This window comes from Mesocricetus auratus, unplaced genomic scaffold (genome assembly GCF_017639785.1).
Source record: "Mesocricetus auratus isolate SY011 unplaced genomic scaffold, BCM_Maur_2.0 Super-Scaffold_100027, whole genome shotgun sequence".
NCBI classification, from domain to species: domain Eukaryota; kingdom Metazoa; phylum Chordata; class Mammalia; order Rodentia; family Cricetidae; genus Mesocricetus; species Mesocricetus auratus.
The window spans coordinates 8,288,768-8,308,698 of NW_024429208.1; the positions used below are offsets into that span (position 1 = coordinate 8,288,768).

At 52.2% G+C, this 19,931-nt stretch overlaps 1 protein-coding gene across 3 annotated transcripts in view; it reads left to right on the plus strand.

The window, feature by feature from the left end:
- Positions 1-304: 304 nt before the first annotated feature.
- Agpat3 (1-acylglycerol-3-phosphate O-acyltransferase 3) overlaps positions 305-19,931 on the plus strand; it is a 77,427-nt gene continuing 57,800 nt past the window's right edge. For all 3 annotated transcript variants that reach the window (XM_040732305.1, XM_040732306.1, XM_040732304.1), the window contains exon 1: positions 305-473. The gene's annotated coding sequence lies outside the window, so the exon portion shown is untranslated. The remainder of the gene's footprint in view (positions 474-19,931) is intronic.

Consider the following 19,931-nt stretch of genomic DNA (forward strand, 5'->3'; position numbering starts at 1 on the left):
AGGACTCCAGGGGCCTGAAACGGTGTCCAAGCTGGGCCCAGGAACACCCTGGTGGGTCCCCGTTAGGACTCCAGGGGCTGAAGGGGGTCCAGGCTGGGTCTAGGAACACCCCAGTGCCCCGGGAGGGCCAGGGAGGGTCGAGGCTGGTCCCGCGGGGTGCCCCTCCTGTCCCCTCCCCCGCCCGCTGTCCGTTGGCCACGGCGCCCGCCACTGCGCCGCGGGCCCGACTCCTCCCCCGCGCGTCCGTCCGCGCGTGTCCCCGCGTCCCCGCGCCCGCCGTCCCGCGCCGGCGGAACTGTGGGATCGCCGCGCACAGGAAGTGGCGGCGGCGCCGAGGCGGAGGGCGGCGATGGGGGCCCGGGGCGGCGGGCGCCTCACTCGCTGAGGCCCGACGCAGGGCCGGGCCGGGCCCAGGCCGAGCGCAGCGGCCGCACGCGCCGACGCGAGGATCGCGACCAGCAGGTGGAGTGCAGGTGAGCCGCGCCGCGCCCCGCCGAGCCGCCCGAGGTCGCCCCCGCCCGCGGTCGCCGGGCCCCGCCGCAGTGGCCGGCTGCGTTCCGCCGAGCGCGCGGCCTGGGAACGCGGAGCTGGAGGCTCCGGGTCCGCCCGGCCCCTGTGCGGCCTGCCGGTCTCGCCGGTGCTGTGCGGGGTGCTCTGAGGCCTGGAGAGGGGCGATCGGGAGAGATGGGGGTGCGGGGCCGGGGAGAGGGCCTGGGCGGCCTATGGACCCTCTCTGGGGGACCTTGCTCTGCTCCTGGCTCCTCGGATTGGGGGGCCCCAAGCCTGATTTCGGGGCCTTGTGGGCTAGTTTCACTTTTTGCTTGCTCAACAGAGGGAGGGCTGCAGGTGGGACGCCTTGCAGGAAGGTGCAAGGGCTTGCTTTGACTTTGGCGTTGAGACCAAAGGCCAACTGTGAATTTCCACGTTTCACTCAGGCTCTGGGGTCATTCAGTAACCAGAGCTTCTGGAGGAAAACACTTGTCCACGGTGGGCCACCAGGAGCCCTGGAGCAGTTGACCCCAGGTACCCATGACTTATGTGCAATATATGCAGGTTTCCTTTTTAACTTTGAGAGAGAAGTTTGGTGGCATAGGGAAATGGTTTTAGAAATGGCCTTCCACACCTAACTTTTAAAGCAGTGTGGAAAGTCTTGTCTAAGAGAATACTTAAGAGGCTGGGCTCTTTTCCCTGGGAAACTAGGAGGCTACTTGGATTTGAGACAGACTGGAATGACTTGTCCGGAGCCAAGATCTCTGGTTCTGGGATTGGACATAGAGTGCCCGTTGTGGGTGCTGGGTTTGTGTCTGTTGGAGCTGAGTGGAAGCAGCTCTTTCTGTTGCGATGACATATGGAAACGGACTGTACCCCCTTCAAAGAGGGCATGGTGGGCTGTGAGCACTTTGTTTCAATGTGTCTCATTTGATCACTTCCTTACTGTCCCCTCCTCTTATTAGATGAGCAGGACCCCTGCCCACTTTGGGAGTTAGCCTATAAAGCTGATTGCTAGTGTCTTGCCCTGTGCTCTGTGGTTACATTGTTTCCAGTAGCAGTTATAAGCAATGGCGTTCCCAGCCTCTCTTTTGTCTTAGTGGTGGGTGCTCCTTGGAGTGGCTGGGATCAGCAGGTGGATGTCATCTGGGTGGCTGACCTAGCTCAGTATGGACCTGCTGGCCTTGTGTGTGACCCCACCTATGCCTATCTGTTCAGCACTACCGCAGGAGGTCTAGGTCTTGGAAGGTGCCTCCAGGACGGATGAGAAGAAGGTTATACAGTGGCTCTTAGGGCAGGAACGTGGAAGGGATGCTGGAGTTGAAGGGAGGTCTCTGTCCCACGCTAGATTACTCCCAGATACAGGCCCAGCACCTGGGAAGGACAGTGTCTGTGTGCTACCTAGGGCTGGGGAAACTGAATAGAAAGTGACAGATCTTTGGAAGCATCTGTCACAGCCATCCTGTTTGCTTCACTTCTGGGGCTTGGATGTTCCACTCTGTGCTGACACACTGGGGTGTGAGGAGCAGGGTTAGCCGCTTGCCCTGGATTATGTCACAAATTGCCACAGTCAGAATTGAAATTAAGAGCAAAGGGATTCCCGTCTTCTCAGACCTGGCAGAGTAAGTCTGTAAACCTTGTCTCTGGCCCAGTTGGAGTTAGGTAGGGCATGCTAAGGTTCTTTTTATAATTGGGGAAAAGCAAAGATGGAAATTCACTGGTGTTTCAGGGGTCAGGTGGCATCACTGATCCAATCTCACTCCTGACAAGTTGATACTGGTTAACTGGCCCAGTTCCATTTACCCTTCCCAAGATGGAGCTGGTGTTTGCCGCCTTCTCTGACTTGTGGCTTTGCTTAGGTCCTGCAGTGTGGCCCAGTATGATAGCTTTTCAGATCCAGCAGTGGACCCTGGGCATCTCCCACTCCCTCTCTTGCCAAAGCAACAAGCGCTTGCCCTCCACTCCCTCCCTCGTCTCACACTCTTCTCCCTTCCCTCCCATGCTTCTCCCCATCCTGGCCTTGTGCACACCTCTGATTTTTCCCACCACGTGCTTCTTGTCCCTGGGCGTGACTGGCCACACTGGGCCGTTACATCTTGCTGACTTGTCTGACACGAACTCTGTGGCTGCTTAGTCTTCTCACTGAGAAGTTTCTGCTGCTAGAGAAATTGAGTTTTGTAAAACAGTTGCTCAGGGACATTATGGGGGGTGGAGGGTAGGGGGTGGGGAGGCCCTTCAGTCATCTGAAGAACATTGGAATCTTAAATGAATTTTCCCAAGTTGCAACGTGAGCAGCTGAACAGTGAGCGCGCCATTCCTAGAACAAGCTGGTAGTAACTGCAGGGTTAATTTGGGCTTATTAACCTCACAGTGCTTTGTCTGGGGCAATTGTAATAGTGGTTCCTCTTTGAGTAGTCTTACTGCTTTGTTTGGAGTCCAACATGTCCTGATCTTGTTTGTCAGGCAAAGTCCAGGAGTGCACGCTTGTCACCAGGGTGCAGCTGTGCCTAGTTGTAAGGGACGGAGCGGCAGGCTGATGGAGCCCATGGTTCTTGCTGGAGAAGGTGGGCATTGTGTCCAGTGGCCACTTCCTCTCACATGTGGATGGAAGGAACATAGGCAGCATATGTTTTAGATACCGGTGTGAGTGGAATGCAGCACAGGTGTGCCATTCAGGATGTGACCGGCAGAAGCCTCCCTCCTAGCTGCAGGGCTTCATGTTACTTAGGACTAAAAGCCGCAGCTAGGTCCTTTTGATGGGAACAAGGTGCCAGCGGCCCGAAGGCCTGTCCCTCTATGACCCCGGAGCCATACATCATTAATGGGCAGTGTCTGTGTCCCTTTTGGAAAGCTGGTGCGACCCGTAGTAAATGACAGTGGCAGTGAGTAGTGGCAGAGAGCTGCTGCAGGGGACAACCTCTCCTCAACCTGGAGCTCGAGCTTTGGCTCTGCCTCGCCCTCACTGCTGGCTGGCCAGGGGTGCTCTTCCTCTGGTAATTTGCTGACGGGAACATTCAATAGGTATATGCTGATACTACATTTGCCCCTACTTCCAAAACAACCGTATTTATTTGGTGTGTATGTGACCTGTGTGTGGCCATGCGGGTGGATGGAGTTCAGAGGTCAGCACTGGTTATCTTCCTCAGTTGCTCGCCACTTGATTTTTATTTTAATAAAAATTGTTTTATTTTATGTGGATGAGTATTTTGCCTGCATGTGTGTAATGACACAGCATACTTGTCCTGATGTAGGAGGAGGGCAGGAGAGGGCGCTGGATCCCCTGAAACTGGAGTTGCAGATGGTTGAGAGCTACCATGTGGGTGCTGGGATTCAAATCAGGGACCTCTAGAAGAGCAGCCAGGGCTATTCTTAATTACCCTCCAGCCTCCACCTTATTTTTTAAGGTTTATTTTTATTTCTCCCTCCATCCTTTCCCCCTAGATCTGTTGCTTACCAATCCCCCCCCTGTGTGTGTGTGTGTGTGTGTGTGTGTGTGTGTGTGTGTGTGTGTGTGTGTGTGTGAGAGAGAGATGGAAACCAGAAGTTGTCAGACCTCGTCCTTGGAGCTGGAGTTACAGGTGGTTGTGAATCACCCCTGGCTGCTGGGAACTAAATTAGAGCAGTCAGCACTTTTTTTGTAATTATTAATTTATTTTTTACATTCCAATCCCAGTTCCCCCTCCCTCCCTCTTTTCCTCCCCGTCCCTCCATTCCCCCCTCCTCCCATCTGCTCCACAGAGAAGGTAAGGCCTGCCATAGGAAGTCTACTGAGTGTGTCCCGTCATCTAGTTGAGACAGGACTATGGCACCTCTCCACCCCCACACCCCTGTGTCTAGGCTGGGCGTGGTGTCTCTCCATACAGAATGGGCTACACTGTGTCTGTCTGTGCATTAGTGTTAGATCTTGGACCCACAGCCAGCATTCTTAACTGCGGAACTCCTCTCTGGGCTCATCCACCTTACTTTTTAGATAGGGTCTCGCTGTACCTGAAACTCACTGATTTGGCCAGTCTGGCTGTCTGGCCAACAAGCATCAGGGGCCCTCCTGTCTCTCTCCCAGAGCCAGGATTACACTGCTGCACTGAGCTCTTCACATAGGTGCTGGGATCTGTGCTCCTTGCGCTGTGTGGCATTCCCCAGCCCCTGCCTCGATCATGAGAGACATTGCTTATCCCTTTGCAGTTGACATTGTAGCCACCATGCCTGTTTATAGACATCTAGTTTGAATCTCGGAGCAACACTGACCAGAGGAATGTCTGTCTAGAACATGGATGAGGAGAACGGAGGTGGGCATCCCTAGGCAGGCAGCTTGGCTTGGCAGGTCTGGATTTCAAACAAAGGTAGCACTGAATCTACAGGTGTTGTTCTGGTCTCCAGACCACATGATGCTTAGAACATCTGATGTGTGAAAATTCACATTTCTAAGACAAATTAAGTAACTAGCTTTACATGCACATTTGTATTAAGACTTGGGTCACTGGTAGAGCCTGTTTTTGCTGTATAGGGCTCAAAATCTGCATGTGAAATTGGAGCCACAGTAGGGCTCAAATCTGCACGTGACATTGGAGCCACAGCTGTGCTGGGCGTGGCGTAGGATTGAGGAGAAAGTGTGCTCATTGGGTTTTTCTTCTGCCTGGGTGTGAAAAGGCCATGTGTTGATGGTTTAACACTCAGTATCTGCTGATGATCCAGCCACGCTTCCTATTGGTTGATTTCTGACTTAGGTCATTGTCCCGGTGTAATTGGAGTGATTGAACCAGTGTGCTTTTTATTAGGGACCCAGAAAAGGGTACCTAGAAAAATGTGCTAAAATAGCTGGGATTTTGCTGGAACAAGGCGGAAGTCAGGCCTTTTTTTTTTTTTTTTGATTTTTTTCGAGACAGGGTTTCTTTGTATTGTTTTGGAGGCTGTCCTAGAACTCGCTCGGTAGACCAGGCTTGGTCTCGAACTCACAGAGATTAAAGGCGTGCGCCACCTGGAAGTCAGGTCTTTAAATGGAGGCCACGTCATCTAGAGTTACATGGGAAACAACTAGAGTTACATGGGAAACAGGTGCCGTGATGAAGTTCAAAGTACAAGAGGTCTCCTGGGAAAAATGCTGTGGGAGGTGGCGTTGGGGTGAACACTCAGGTCTGTGGAAGAATACTGGAAGGAGACAGGCCTGAGGAGGAAGACTTTCAGCCCTGAGGAAGGCTCAGCCAACTCCGCACAGAGAACCTCAAACCAGGATGATATACTAGTGCCCCACAGGCTCCCCGTGTGTCCCTCCTAGCTGCCTGTGAGCTCCCTGGTCATCTCATCTGTTACTGCAGTTTTCCCAGTGTGGGCGTGTCTTGGAGGAAATGCTGGGGCAGGAGGGTCTTGTGTCTCGTCTTGTGCATGCATGCTAGGCAAGCATTCTACCAGCAAGCCGTAGCCTCAGCACCAAAGGCTAGTAACCTACTGTTTTGAGTTTGCACACATATGTCTGTGCACCGTATGAATGCCTGGTGCCCAAAGAGGTCAGAAGAGGACACAGGATCCGCTAGAACTGGAGTAAGGACAGTTGTGAGCTGCCGTGTAAACTGAACCTCGGCTCTGTGGAAGAGCAGCCAGCGATGAGCCATCTCTCCAGGTTAAGTTTAATAACCTTTTTTTTTTTGAGACACAAAGCTGGGTGTCTTGGAGTTTACTATGTAGGCGAGGCTGCCTTTGAAATCACAGAGATCTGCTTGCCTCTGCCTCCTGAATGCTGCTAACTTTAGATACTCAGAAAAAGAAAAAGGAAAGAAAAACAAAGTAAATGAGGGCACAGCCGAAGCGGTCCCCACTGTGAGTGTGGCCCAGTGCTGCAGGCAGCTCTGGGGCTTTAGGGGGCCTGTGGCCCCCAGACCTCTGTGGTTCTGTGTGGTTCTAGGCGGTAACTGGCAGGAAGCTGGCATCAGAGGAGACAGTGCCCATCCAGAGAAAGACTCCGCAGCTCTGTTCTGGCATGGAGTCAGGAGCATGCACCCTGGAGAAGCTGAGGGTCAGAGCCGGCAGACCCGAGGGTGTTGGCCGCTCTCCATCCGTGGTTGGGGGACCACAACCTGGCCATTTTAAATCTAATCCAGCCTGGCACTTAGTCTCCTGGAGCCCCAACTGCATCGTCGCCTGTGTTGGGGAACTGTTGGCTTGAATGTGCCTTTTTTATGAGTGAGGTTATGGATGGAGATTTTAAGGACAGATGCCAGCAAGGGTCAGGCAGCAAGGGGAGGAAGTAGGGTGTGGTAGGGTGTGGGTGTGAGATGTGAGGGGGTGGCTGTGTTGAACATGGCTTGGCTCACCTGACTTCCAGCTGGTGGCCACGGTGAAGCATGGCCAGTGAGTTGTGGGACCCAAGAAAAAGCCTGAAGTCTGGACTTTGTGCAAGTTTCTATTTCAGCGTAGGCTGTGCTGTATCAGTGCTGCTGTTGTCCATACTCAGCACCTGCCATCCATGAGCCTCCAACTTCCCTTTTCCATTTCTTTTTTTTTTTGGTTTTTCGAGACAGGGTTTCTCTGTGGCTTTGGAGGCTGTCCTGGAACTAGCTCTTGTAGACCAGGCTGGCCTCGAACTCACAGAGATCTGCTTGCCTCTGCCTCCCAAGTGCTGGGATTAAAGGCGTGCGCCACCAACGCCCGGCTGCCCTTTTCCATTTCTTGAGATAAAGTAACTGAATCAGTGAAATGCACTTGAGTGATCCTTCTAGAATCCACACACAAGGGAAGCAGCCAGTGACCCTGAGAGTTTCCATGTAGACACAAGCCAAAGGAGCGACCCGCCTCTGAGAGCAGCACAGGGTTCCCTGTGAGAGTTCGAGGACAGAGGAAGAGAGCAGAGCATGCGTGCCAAGTGAGCATCAGTGACTCTCTGCCTGTGGTCCAGGTAAAGATATGGTTTTCCTGACAGGACCGCCTGTTTGCACAAGGACCCCCAGCTAGGTCTCATCCCGTAAGCCAGCTGTATGCACATGTCCTGTGCATATGTGTGTGGTGGTCCTCAACACCCAATGTAAATGCCTCAGAGAGGTCAGTGAGCTCAGGCAGACTATATGCTCTTGGGCACATGTTTTTCTCCATTGACCTTTGCACACAGAATGTTGTGGGATGCTGTCCTAGTGATACGGATTCTCTGCCAGGAGGCCTCTGTGTATAACCTCTGTATGTTACCCTGTGTCTTCTCCTACCTGTCTTTGTGGTTGCCCTGTGTCTCTCCTGTGTGTTCTGTGTTTGCTCATGTGTCTCCCCTGTGTGCTCCCCACCCCACTCCCTGCGTGCTCCCACCCCACTCCCTGCGTCCTCCCACCCCACTCCCTGGGTGCTCCCACCCCACTCCCTGGGTGCTCCCCACCCCACTCCCTGTGTGCTCCCCACCCCACTCCCTGTGTGCTGTCCTCCATGCGTGTCTGCTCTTTCTCCCCCTGTGTGCTCACTGTGCTCCCCCCCGTGTGCTCCCCTGTGTGTTCCTTGACTGGCCATGCTTTCTCCTCTGTGGCTTTGCCATCTGCTGGTGTGACCTTTGCTTCAGAATTGCTCCTACCTGGTTTTACGTCGTGAACTTTCTTGGGTCCTCAGGATGCCTGTCATTGTCCTGGCTCACTGATCCCTTTCCTGCTTGGGTTTGTCTTTTTACTTCATTTTATTTTAAGGAGTGGATTTATTTATTTATTTCTGGTCTCTTGAGACAAGGTTTCTCTGTGTAGCCCTGCCTGTCCTGGAACTCACTCTGTAGACCAGGCTGGCCTCGAACCGACAGAGATCCGCCTGCCTCAGCCTCCCAAGTGTTTTAAATTTAGTAGAATACCGTTTTCTTTTCTAGGCAGTGCCTTTTGAGAGCTGCACAGCGCATAAGCTGAGGCACAATGCACTCTGCGTGTTCTTGTGGAGGCTTTAAAGTCCACTTTCCCTCTTCTGTTCTTAGTCTCTGCAGAGTGTCCTTCTGATGAATGCTGTAATGGTCCATGCCATGTTCCATTATTCCCAGGTGCCCTTATTATCTTTGTTGTTTTGGAAAACAGCACTTTAAAAATGCACTCTTTTATATTCCTAGCCCCTTGCTGGTATTATACTGAGGTGCAGTGGACCACTGGGTGTTGATGGCGTGGCTGGTCGCCTAGCTGTTCCTCATTGTTTGTTGAATTGTAGTGTTCTGCACACACATCCATGCCATCTGGGATGACAGTGGCTTTGTTTCTTCCTCATGCCATTAACAGTTCCCTCCCTGTCTTCCTGCCTAGCTCAGGGCCTCAGGGTGGTGCTGAATGGACAGTAACAACCATCCTTGTCTAGAGCCTGAGTTTAGGAAGTTAATCCTAACTTCCCTCTGTGCTGTTGATTCAAACATTGCTGCTTAATCTCCAATTTTCCTGTCACTGCTTCTCGGAACGGAGGAGGTGATAGTGACAAATGCAGAGAGATGGGAATGGCCCTGAGGAGATCAGAAGGGAAGGTCCACATTTGTGAGATGCAGAAGTGAATCCAGGCTGGTTCCCTGCCGTGATGGCTAAACCATAGCAAGGCCACCTGGGGTGAGTGTTGGCTGTGCTGTGGGACAAAGGGAATGCTAGTGTGCAGCCACTGTGTCTGGCACAGCTCCCTTGGGACTTGCAGACACTGTGGGGAGGCTGTTTTCAGCCAGGGGTGCACCTACTGTGTCCCTTTTAGGAGACACAGGCTGAAGTGTTCAAAACCTGTTTATTAAAATCAACTGTCTTGGTGGCGCATGCCTTTAATCCCAGCACTCGGGAGGTGGAGGTAGGCGGATCTCTGAGTTCGAGGCCAGCCTGGTCTACAGAGAGAGTTCCAGGACAGCCTCCAAAACAATACAGAGAAACCCTGTCTCAAAAAACCAAAAAAAAAAAAAAAAAAAAATCAACTGTCTAGTTCTCTCTAAATTCCTGTTTCCAATGAAAATGGGAGAGAGTAGCTTGTGATATGCACGTGTGTGTGTGCGCGCGCACACACACACACACAATGTAACATGCTTTTGTGGTTTGGGCTGTCTATAGTCAATTGTTGTGGCCCAAGATATTAAATGGAAATCCACACAAATAAACAATTTATCAGCTTGAAGTCGTGTACTGTTCTGAAATCACACCATTCTGCTCCACCTCACTGTGGCCACACTGTGTGTTCTACCTCCTCCTCAGCTGTGGAAAGACCCTTTCGGAGGTCAGGCCACTGTCGTGGTATCATCATGGTGACAGTTAACTCTGGCTTTCAACTTGATTGAATCAATAATCACACACACTGTTGGAAAAGCCCAGCTCTGGGTGTATCTGTGGATTTCCTGTGATTTCCAAAGACAAATAGACCCTGATGAGCCCTTGTGGATTCATGATACAATGGCATTGTTTCGAGGTGCTAGCAGGCAGGGAGTGGTACCTGGTTAGAGGAAGCAGGTCCCTGGAGGCGTGTCCGCGGAGTTGTATCTTTCCCAGCTCCTCTTGTTCCCCTTTCTTTGCTTCCTGTATTTCAGGAAGTGAGGAACAGCTTTCCTTCATGTGTGTCTATCACCATGACACTCTGCCAAAGGACGCATGGCCAAGTCACAGAGTCCTCTGACACCCAGAGCCAAAGTGTCTGTCTTCCTGCCAGTGGGTTCATTGTTGCAGACAAAGAAATAGTGTAAGGTGCTGTGTGTGAAGTACCTTATTTTGCTTAGTGATGGCTCAAAGTGGGGACCAGGGTGTGAACACGGGGGGGGGGGGGGATTGGACGACAGACTGGTTCTCACCGCAGTGTTTTAGAGCCTGCTGTACAGGAGGCCATGCTGCCCACAGATCCAGGCAGCCTGAGAATGGGTATCAGGGAGTACTGTGTTCACACAGTGGACAAATCAAGGCAATAGCTACAAAGAAGAGGAGCGAGGGGCCAGTAAGAAGGCTCAGCAGATAACGGTGCCTGCTACCAAGCTCAGGACCTGAGTTTGACCCTCAGGACCCTCATGTGGAAGGAGGTGTCCTCAGATCTCCATGTGTGTTCTGTGGCACATGGGTAACACACATGCACACATGCACGCGCGCGCACGCAATAAATATGTGTCCTCAGATCTCCATGTGTGTGCTATGACACACAGGTAACACACACGCACGCACACACACATGAACGTGCACATGCACGCACACACAATAAATGTGGGAGAGGGAGCAGGAGACACGTGTGTGCTGCTTGATTCCATTCAGAGCCCAGCTGCTTGATTCCATTCAAGGAGCCTCACGTAGCAGCCTTAGCTCATGACTTCAGTGCTGGCTGCACCGTGTGTTCAGTTTATGAGTTGCACACTTAAGATGTCACCAGTTTACATGTTGTACTTATGGAGTGACAGGAGAGTTATAGAAGTTAGCTGTGTAGAAGACAGAGGCCATAGAACATACAGTCAGAAAGCCAGACCTGTCTAGCTGTGCCCTCCGTACATGGTCAGTACACTCTGCTGGAGTGGGAGCAGGCTGCACTGAGGGGCTCCCTAGGCTCCTTAGGGATGGAAGCTCAAAGATAACAATAGAGATGCTTGACCATGAGGGACACAAAGTGGACGGTGTGTCATTCCTCCTCAGGCCTGAGCTTGGTGTGGGGCATGCCACCCTTTAAGGGAAAAGGCTTACACCAGGAGCTTAGGATGCTATCGCACACTTTCCTTGGGAAGGTGGTTTATGACTGAGGCTATACATGAGGTCACATTGTGTCAGAGTGCTGGAGTGACCAGTGTGTACAGCTTACTGTGGGTCTAAGACATAGTCAGGATAGGCAGAGGGGAACCAGCTTGTTACTGGGACGGCTATGTGCAGAGGTGGGACATTGCACTGACAGGGATAAGAGCTGTTCCCTGGTTGGATGGCCAGGTGTCACAGTGACAGGTTGGTTCGGGTACAGCTCCGTGGTTGAGTGCTTGCTTTACACAGTCAAATCCCTGGGGCTTCCTGTGCTGGGAAAATGCTGGTGTAGACTGTGTGGGGCTATGCAGATCAGCCCCAGAAGCCCTCTCCAGGTACAGAGAGCGTGGAAACTGTGGCATGTCAGATGCAGTGACTGAAGTCACGTGGATTGGAAACCACCTTCTTAGAACAGATTTCACATCCTCAAGGTGGACACCTCCAACCGCAGAGGCCTGGGGAGGGGTGGATGGTTGCATGGTGACTCTTCGGGCCTGTCCACGGGGGCCACGTCCAGCTCCTAGGATGGTCAGGATGAGGGTTTGGATGGGCTGGGAAAGAAGAACATGTTTCCAAAATTCCTACATGGAAATGAACGATAAGTTCACAGAAGGGGCCCTGGGTGGGAGGAGGAGGTTCTGTGGACTGTGGTGCGCTTACCGTAGCACCATGAGAAAGAGTAGGCCTGCTTCAATCAAAGGCCAGTTTTCTTGTCAAGAGGCCTGGTGGTGCATGCCTGTATTCCCAGCTTTTGGGAGGTTCAGGCAGGAGGATGGTGAGTTCTAGGCCAGCCTGGGGTACAGAGCATGACCCTATCTCAATTTTTTTCCTCTTTTCCTCTCGTTCTGAGACTATCTTATTGATTTGGCAGAGGCCTTCTCTACGTGTGTTGAACTGGGCATGGGATTCCCCTTCACCAGCTTCTCTAGTTGGCCAGGAGGCGTGATATTTGTGATGTGTTGAGCAGTCCGCTGTAGAGTTTTAAAGATTTGTTTGGGACTCCTTGTGTCTTGTTGAAGCAAGTCTAGCTTCCCCACTATTCCCTGAATCTTCCTTGGGCTTCAGAGTCTGGGTTGTACTAATTACAGGCCTGAAGCCAGTGGCGGCCTCTTTCTATGCATAGAAAAGTGGTGGTTTGAAGGAGACATTCCCTATAAGTCTCCAGTATTTGAAAACTTGGTCCCCAGTTGGTGACTATTTGGGAAGGACTGGGAGGTGGCCTTGTAGAAGGTCTATAGCCAATGCTGGGCTTTAGGTTTCAAAAGCCTTGTGACTCTTTGCTCCCTGTTTGTGGATGGGATGCGTCTCTCAGAGGCTGCTATGCTCCCTGCCCTGATGGTGATGGACCTTGAACTGTAAACCCCGAGTCAACACTTCTTTCTGTAGATTGACATGGTGCTTTTTCACAGAGATAGAAAAGTAACTAAGACAGTTACATTAAGGTTGGAGGAGCGTGTTTCTTAAGCAGGCTGTTAGTCTGGGCCTGGTTTTCAAATTTTGTGTGGGTGTACTTTCTCATGTGTGTGCACACAGGTGTGCATGTGTGTGGAAGCCAGATGTCGATGCCAGCTGTCTTCCTCTTTTGCTCTCCACCTGACATTTCCAGACAAGTCTTTTACTGAGCTCAGCTCACTCATTGGCTAGGCTGGTTGTCCATCAAGCCTTAGGCCTCTCCCGTCCTTTGCCTCCCAGTACTAGGGTTACAGCTAAGGTCTCTAATCCTGGCTTCTTACATTGCCCTGTGGATCAAATCCAGGCCTTTATATTTGCAAGGCAAACACTTTACCAGCTGAGCCATCCTCCCTGCCCTTGGAATTTGTTTGGAAGATACATTGTAAAGTCCCAGCCCCATATCTGCAGTGAGTTCTGTCCCCGCCCCTTTGCTCTGTTGAACAAGGCATCGTTTTCCAGTGCCTCCATTATCTCTTCCTATGGAACCAGGCACCTTACCTGTTGGGCTCTGTGGATGTCACCTCTCCTGTGGACCATAGGTTGGGGTGTCACTGGGGTTACTCAGACTCATTTCTCCTCGCTGTGAGCAGTGTGGCACCAGGTGTACAATCTTCTGGGAAAGCCTCTAGGGAGGAACCAGCTCCGGATCCCTGTATGCCACCAGGAGTCAGGGCCTTTCCAGTTTGTGCCAACAGCGTACTGGGCTCATTTCAGCTGGCACATGAGGGGGACAAGCGACTGAAGAAGGGGGGGGCAGAGAGAGATGGGTGCAGGCAAGAAGGGGCATCAGCCAGTAATTAAAAGACAGAAGTTGCCATGATGTCATCTTGGGATTACTACATCCTGGTACTTAACAACCCAGACTGAGTGGCCCTTCTTCTCTCCCTGTGAGCATGCGTGTGGGGGAAGGGCACCAGCCCTGTGCCTTGGAGGGGGGGCGGGGTGCAGGAGTGAAGTGTGTCCCTGTGCCAGTGTCTGGTAATGCCACCTCCCTCCCTCCCTCCCTCTCTCGTCATCAGGTTGTTAGTTCAGAGCTGTTCCATCTCCTTACTTCTTCAGAAAGATGCAGTGACACACCCTTATTCCCAGCACCGGCGACAGAGGCAGGCAGATGTCTGAGTTCAGTGTGAGCCTGGTCTACAGAATGAGTTCTAGGACAGCTAGAGCTACACAGAGAAACCCTGTCTCTAAAACCAAAAATGAAACAAAACAGTCCACGCTTCATCTGGCTGGCGGTGCCCTCTTCATCCAGTCCCTCTCCTAGGGACACACTTGTCATCACCATCATGTCTGTTTCTCAGTTACTTGATCTGCACGCATCCTTTTTCCCCTCCTAGACTCATGTTTCCCCGTGAGTCCTCGTTCTAGGCTGAAGGTGAAGCTTGACACACATTCTCTCTCTCTCTCTCTCTCTCTCTCTCTCTCTCTCTCTCTCTCTCTCTCTCTCTCTCTGTGAGTGTGTGTGTGTGTGTGTGTGTGAGAGAGAGAGAGAGAGAGAGAGAGAGAGAGAGAGAGAGAGAGAGAGAGAGAGAGAGAGGAGGGGGGAGAGAATCTATCAATCCTGAGTGATATTCCTCAGGCCATCCACCTGTTTTTCGAGGCAGGGTCTCTCTCTGAACCCAGAGCACACCAAGCCCTCCCCCCGTCTTCATGGTGCTGGTATTTCAAGTGCATTCCACCGCACTTATATTTTTATGCGGCTTCTGGGGACCAAACTCAGGTCCCCATGTTTTCATGACAAGCACTTTACTGACCAAGTCTTCAAGCTTAACTTAGAGTGTTTTCTGAGCAGTTCTTGATGCCCTGGTGTCTTCCCACAGAAGCTGTACTCTCCATATCTGCTCTGCTCTGCCTTGTATATTTTGGGATGTGGGGTTTTCCTTACTTCCTAAGCATTTTAAGATTTCTTCCTTTCCTTATTTATCTATGTATTTGTTTGTTTGTTTGTTTGTTTATTCTTCTTTTTAGGCAGGGCCTCTTTATGGAGCCCTGGCTGTCCTAAAGCTTATGTACCCTTCACCCACTTCCTTCGGTGGGTCCTAGAGGTGTGAACTCAGGCCCTCACTCTTGAAAGGCAAGCGCTTTCCCAATGATCTGTCTCTCCAGGCTGTTGTGCACACATTTTGAGTGAGTGTGTGCAGACTCCTGCACGGTTTGTGTGTAATGATCTCCCCATGCCCCTGACTAGAGCCAGGGGTGGAACGAGCCACAGCTGTGTGGACTTACAAAGGGTGGAAGTGGACAAGGAATTACCAAGGAGGACCACAGAGAGTGAAGAGACTACTAATGGTGGTGGGTGGATCTCTATAAGCCAGAGCAACTAAACAGCGACGAGCCCCTGAGGAACAGCCAAACGAGTCAGCTGTCTTGGAGGAATTCCATCCTGGTGTCAAACTGCTGTGGAAGACACAGCACACATTCTACAGAGTTTGGGTTAGGAAGAAAGCCTTTCATTATCTAGGGTTTCTAACCTCTAGGGGCTGTCCTGGAACTCACTCTATAGACCAGGCTGACCTTGAACTCACAGATCTGCCTGCCTCTGCCTCCCAAGTGCTGAGATTAAATGTGTGCACCATCGTCCCTGGCTGTGGCCATGGCTCTGTAAGGTGACAAATAGTAAACGAAGTGAAGTTCTAAAAAGATGAGTATGTGGGGTGGGGGAGCTGGTGGGTGGCTCAGCTGATAATTCTAGAACCCATGGAAAGAAGCCAGGCATAGTGGCACATGTCTATAATCCCAGCACTGGGGAAGTAGAGACAGGTGGATCCCTGAGATCCATGGCCAGCTGGCCTGTCTACTTAACAAGCTCTAGCCTAGTGGGGGACCCTTTTCAAAACACAGCGGTGCAAGAGAGATACTCACTCAGTGGCTACGGACACTTGTTGCTTCTGCAGAAGACCAGGGCTCAGTTCCGAGCATCCACATGGCAGCTTAGCCATCTGTAGCTCCATTTCTAGGGGATCTGACCCCTCTTTTTGAACTCTGAGGGTTCTACATGAGGGTCCTACAGACATGACACTCAGTCAGGTGCATGCGCACACCCACACTCACCTGTGAATTGTTCCTGAAGAACACCGTCTGAGGGTGTCCTCTGACCTCTACATGTGCACAAGCTAAAGAAGGGGTTTTCTTGGGAAGTAGAATTTAAGTGAAAGAAAACTCTGGGGTGCCTAACATGCTGCGCTTCCTGACCCTGACGGAGGACTGCTCTTTGGAGGCCGTTCCTATCCATTCTTCAAGGCACATAAGCCTGTTCCTGCCATCCTTTCTACCAGCACTCTGGACCCCCTTCCATCTTTCTTGTGCTCTGTGAGCCTTGCTGACCCGACACCCCATGTTGGGATGGGGCTTGCCATCCCCTGCAGCCCCTGGCCTGTCTTACTCCAGGACAGTGAGTTGGAAGTCACAGTCCAGTGACTGGATTCCCCACGGCAACTCCTGAGACGCTACCTCCTTTGTCACCGTGCCTTGCCCCTTATTTTCCCTTTAGGATTTGCTGGGTCCTGCTGCCCCCCTTTGCCTCACTTGTGACATCCTCTGTCTTTCCCCCGGTTGTCCCTGCCAAACTGCCTTTATCTCTGTCTGTGTTAGGATGCTCTGGTGTGCATGCATGTGCACACCAAGCGAGCTCGCCATCACGGCTGAGCACTGGCTCTGCAGCCCTCTTCCCACTATTCATTCCCTCTCATGCTGGAGCACGAGGGCTGCGTTAGGCCCTGTGGCATGATCAAGTGGGCAGGCACAAACGTTGTCCCCACTCTCCCTGTTTGGGAGTGAAGACATGCTCACACTGCAAACGGAGAGTCCACACTTTTTCCCTGGACCACGCAGACCATGCAGCTGCTGTCCATCACGCTGGCATGGAAGGGAAGCCCACTGCCATGGGTACAGCTGCTACGCTTTTTCACCTTCATTTATCCTCGAGTTCTGAAAACCGGCACACCAAGCTTTTGTGTGGCTACATCTCACGGTGAAATATCTCAGTAACGGTGTGTGTGCCAAGCCCCATTTGTTAAACTCTGCCGTGAGGATGGTGGCAGGTGACTGCCTGACTCTGCGGGGTGGGGTGTTTATCCCTGGCTTCCGCTCGGGCCATGTTGGCATGAACCCAGACTTGAAACTGGGTCATGGGTAGTGTGCCCCAGGACCTGCCTCCTAACTGTAATCATCATGTGTGTGAAGGTGGTGTGCACAAACACGCATGGGAACCATGTGCATGTACTGCATCCTGTATGCATCCTCACTTGCTTCCCAGCGTGGCGCCCTTAGGAGGCAGAGATGTTGGCATTGGCTGCCACACTGAGCAGGCGCAGCAGCAGCAGCTCAGGACTGAGTCTGAGGAGATGTCTAAACTGGCCGTGCTTTCCAGGGGGTCCCAGAACCTTCCTCCTCTTGCCTGCTCCTTCATGCTACTTCTACCGCTGGTCCCCCTGTTTCTGTCCTCATAGCGGCAGGGCATGTGACACCCGTTCAGGGTACTCACCCCGCTGCAGGAACTTGGCGTATGGATATTAGTTCTGCCACCGTAGCGCCGCCCTTTGCCTCCTTGGGTGTTTGCCCCAGCATGCGGTGGGGCACCAGTCCTTCTCCTTGATGCAGTGTCACCCATGGTGCCTGTAGGGCCAGCAGCAGTGGCTGGCTCTGTACTTCTCTGCTCAAGGGTGGGGCTCCTTGTGTGTCTGTCCTGTCCCTCTCCGCTCCTCACTTGCTCAGCCAGGATGGTGTGTGAGGGCCGTGCTTCTGCACCCCCGGGAGCGCTGTGAGGCAGGACTTGGGGCACCATGTTTAGATTGTCCAGGCCTTCTTATCAGGGGGGGAGGCTAATGGCCTGAGATGAGAATTGCCCAGTTCAGTAGATGTGTGGAGGCGGGCCACACACATACCTGTTGCCTTGTGAAGCCAAACGGATGCATACAATGGCACTCACACAGAACATGTTTATTAGTAGTGATTCCGTCTGTTGCTGCCTTCCTCCACATACATCTAGCAAAGCAGAAGGTGTAGCTGGGTGGCCTACTGCCTCTGACCACTAGCATGGTATCAACAGACACTTGGTGACTATTGTTACAATAAGTTTTTTTTGTGCTGTCCCTTATGTGTATGGAAATGGATTTCGTAGACTGTATCAAGGACTTAAAAATGACACCTCCCTCCATGTGAGAATCCGTGGGCACATCTTTGCTGGCTACAAAGTGATCCCCTCCAGCTAGATGCTCAGGGAGGGCAGAGGACAGCGTGGTTGCCATCCCTGATTAGGTGGTCAGGGCAGAATTCATCGCCTGCCTTCTGAGTAGTGGGTGGCAGGCATTCCTGGAGCCCCAGTGCCTGAGAAGCCAGGTACTGGACATCTCTACCCATGTGGCAGTGAGGTTCTGAGCTCTAAGAATTGGTGTCTGGTGAGGCCCACTCAAGAGAAGCAGTGTGTCCTTTCACTGGGACAACGGGTGCCTCTTCCACGATGTCACTAATGTATCAGGAGCCAGCAGTGGGATGTGATCCCTAGGTTACATTTGGTGGTATGCACATCTCGATGGATTACAGGAGGCCACTGCCCAGCTCTGTCTGCCAGCTCTGCTCTTGGGACCCTAAGGTGACTGACGAGCAACGTCTCATAACGTCTCATGCGATGCCTCGGTTGCTGACACTCGGATCAGGACAAAGGCCAGGCAGCCATCACACTGCCCAGTTTCTCCAGTGCATGTCCACCCACAGCTGAGAGGGTGCTGCATCTGTTCTGTGAGGCCTGAACTGGGACATTCCTGTCACAGCACAGACACATGAAGGCAGGAAATAAGCGTGGACTGTGTGGCTGTGACATCAGTGCTGTGTTCCTTGTTCCCTCCTAGCTGTGATGTTCCCTCGGAGCTATGCTCTGAACTCTCAAGGGCAGTTGTGGTCTAGGCCCTCTGAGGCATTCGGTAAGCAGCCTCAGCCCAGAGCCCCAGCTTCTTCTTCCACTGCCCTGGGATCCCTGGCAGCCAGGCATCATGTGACTGAGCCCTGGGCAGGGGGTCCTCGTGTCTGTGCTGCTGAAAAGTGGGTACCCTGTGTGACTTTAGCGACTTACCCCATGGCAGGATCTGTGCCAGCAGGCATGGGCCTGTTCTTGTTTTCAACTCAGCTGAGTTTGGCAGTCCCAAACAACACAGAGCTGGAGCCAAGTCACATGTCCATCCTAGGCTTCTGGCACTTTCCTTTGGCTCCTCTGGCCTGGCTTCCCCCCCCCCCCCCACTTTCCATGTCCTATAGAGATCTGGTGGTGAGGCACTGGGTAATGCTTGTCACTGAAAAGGCTTCTGGTGACCAACCCTGTATCAGGACACCAAACGTCACTTTCTGCTCAGTGGAGCTTGTCCTTCTAATTGCAGCAAGCTGTGGCCATTAGCTTCTGGCCTGCTGGGGCCTAACTTACCTGGCTCACTGCTTGGGGACTTTTTCTTGGCACAGCCTATTTACCCAGTGGCACTGGGAGGTCTCATGCTGGTCTCAGAGGGACAGCGAGCAGTGGTTTGTCCTTGAGTCGGAGATCTGGATAATTTGTAATTTGTTTCTTCCCAGCTCCCCTTGCCCTCCATCACTACAGATATTTCAGAATTAATAGTCATGTGTTGTCTTTCCTTCCAAAACAGTCTTCCTTTCCCCGAAAATGCTCAGAGTTTTGCTAGCACAGCCTGCCTGCTTGCTTCCTCTGCCCATGGCTCTGGAAGAGTTACAGCAGACAGTGTTTCGGGAGCTGGAGGTTCCGACTGTCTTCCCTGTACAGCTGCCAGGGAAGCTCCAGACAGAAGGGGCTTGGCAAAACAGCCAGGTGACAAGATTGAGCCTTGCTAGAGACACTCAAAAAAGAGGCCCGATAGTGTTCCTGTGACATTTGGGGAAGATTAAATGTGGATTGGCTGTTTGGTGGGGTGTGGGGTGAGCTGTTTCATCCCCCTCGTGCTGTGGGTGTGAGCCGTGTGCTGTTAGAAGAGCCAAGTATGGGTGACAAGTAGCACAGGGTCTGAAAGGAGCCCTCAGAGGACTCAGGAAAGAGCACATGCACGTGTGCACACACGCACGCATGCACGCACGCACGCACGCACACACACAATTTTTCTAAGTGGGCGCTAGAGATAAAATGAGGTTGATTCTCTCTCAGGTACCCTAGGATGAGCTCAAACTTGTTATGTAGCCATCACCATCGTCAAGTTGGCATCATCATCTTCCTGGTTCAGCTTTCTAAATCCTGGGATTACAGGTGTAAGCCAACACACATGGCTCTCCAGCTTTCTTAACAAAACTCTGAAGAGAGTTGAAGCTATAGTACTAGAAATCTGGGTAAGAGTATCTAGATTAAAT